We start from the raw sequence: 2500 nt of genomic DNA on the forward strand, positions 1-2500 counted from the left end.
CTGCATACACGCACATGCACCTGCACCTTGATTATTAGAATCTCATCAACACTAAAAGGATCCCATTAAATGCTGATGAAAAAAACCTTTTCTGACGTAAAGGATTCTAAATGTGATAGAACTCGACCCTGACGCAGCTGAATTCGATTTGTCTTTATTCGTTGAGAAGGCACACACACGCACACATACCCACACACATGTACCCCCCCCCCCCCCCCCCCCAACACACTCACAAGTACACATACACATATGAAAGCTCATGCATTACACCAAGAAATCTACGGATGTATCCTGCCATGTTTCATTAACGTTCCCTCTGAACTGATATTTAATCACATTTTTCTTCTTGGGCATTAACTCCGGCGGCCATATATTCATGCCATTTTGATTAGCAATTTGATTAATGCTAATCAGATTGCAAAGCTTATCCTATAACAAGATTATTCTAAATATAACTGCAGCACTTGCAACATTGATCTCAATGCACGTTGCCTGAACAAACTATTGGACATACACTTAGCAAAAAAGTATTTCCTAAAAAGTCAGTCAATCATGTTCACACCCAAATAAACTGCTAACATGACCACATTTTAACCAAAAAGTTTTAGCCAATAAAAACAAAACTATTTTGCAAGTGAGCAAAACGATCGGTAAGCAAGCCACCGATTAGCAACTTACTGTTCCAATATATCGATAACAAAGGCTAAAAAGACAGAAATCATAGAGCTCAGCCCTGTTCCCAGTTCAATGAAGTGTTGATCGCCGGGGTTGCAAGTTGCACACGTGAATCACAGGTAAGTGGGAATTGGTCGGGGTCTGCGTGGACTGCATCGGCAATTAAAAGCCGTGGGAATTCCGATTCAATCAACTGCGACTGAAGCATTCGGCCGCTCAGGTTTTGATATTATCAGTATTATTATCATCATCATCATCATTTTTATTTTTATCAACATCAATATTATTTTTGTTGTTGTTACTATTAGTGTTATCATTGCTATAACTCGTACTGTCACTAATATTATTACTACCATCATTACCATTATTATCGTTATACATATTTTTTTTTTTTTTTTTTTTTTTTTTTTTTTTTTTTTTTTTAGGAACACCAGAAAAGAAAAGATCGAAAAAGAGGTTAAGGCAAGAAAGGGAATAAAAAAAAATAAAAAACAGGTTATGATAATTGGAAACGAAAATAATAAGAATACAATTGAAAATAAATAATAAAAAAAATAATAATAAATAACAACGATAACAAAATAATACATGTTTCTAAAGAATGAGAATCAAAAAAAGAAAGGAGGCGCCAGCGGGTGACCTCCTTCCCTCTGCCGCCGAGTTCCGACGAGGAAGGTCCAGCCGCCCCTCCCAAGCCACGCCCAAAGACGCCCGCAACACCTCCCTCCATCCCTCGACAACGCAGCTCCCTCTCTCCCTCCCTGCCCCGATCTCTGTCCTCCCTCCTTCCCTCTTTGTCCTCCCTCTCTCTCTCTTTGTCCTTCCTCTCTCTTTCCTTCTCTCGCTCTCTCTCTCTCTCTCTGTGTCTCTCCCTATCCCTCTCCCTCTCCCTCTCCCTCCCTCCTAGTACACATCGCTCACCCGCCGAGCACCCTGAGTCTCTCCTAAAGTGCCGACGATTAAGGCCCCCACTTAAGACAGATTGAACTTCCTAATTGGATAATGCGTATTCCAAAACGTGATCCCTCCTCCTGTCTCGGTGTGCATCTGTCGGCCGCTTCAAGGAGGAGGCCCGTTATATAAATCCCCTGCGTGTAAAGTCGACTTCAAACGTGTTGGAGACATGTTACATGGCTAACGCCTCTAGATGTTGGGTATGAATAGGTTAGGGGTGTGTATATACCTTTTTTGAGATATTTTTGTTTACAGTTTGTTCTGTTTTTCGGTTCTAGTTCGAGCGTAGTTTGACTGTTAAATTTTGTTTGTGATGTTATGACTGTACATTTTATTTCAGGTATATTACAGCAAAATAAATCATCAATAAATTGAACCCGAAATATGTGAAAAAATAAATTACGAAAACATATGTCTAACCATATAGAAAGGAAGAACATTTTAATATCTAGCTTTCTGCATTCATCGTTTCTAGTCAATCTACCTGTTTCCATTTTATCAATCCTTTCCCATCTCCTGTACCATAACCTTACCCCGTCCATCACTAAAGAAACACAGCGGCAACCAAGCTTCAATTATAGGTGACAGTGAAATACGTACGGTACATGCCTGGGCTCAGATATACACCCCAGTCTCCGTTACAGTTCTCTGGAGGATATCTCGCTTTCATTCTCTGTTTCTGCTTGTCTATCTGTCTGTGTTTTCTCTCTTTCTCCATCTGTCTGCTTTTATATAGGTCCCTGTCTTTGTCTCTCTTCTGCCTCACCCTGTTTGTCTGTCTGTGTGGTTGTCTGGCTGTCTGTATGTTTGTTTGTTTATCTTATGTCCGTCTGTGTCTGTCTTGCTCTTTGTCTCGTGTCCTCTCGTAGTG

This window comes from Penaeus chinensis, chromosome 13 (assembly GCF_019202785.1).
Source record: "Penaeus chinensis breed Huanghai No. 1 chromosome 13, ASM1920278v2, whole genome shotgun sequence".
Lineage (NCBI taxonomy): Eukaryota > Metazoa > Arthropoda > Malacostraca > Decapoda > Penaeidae > Penaeus > Penaeus chinensis.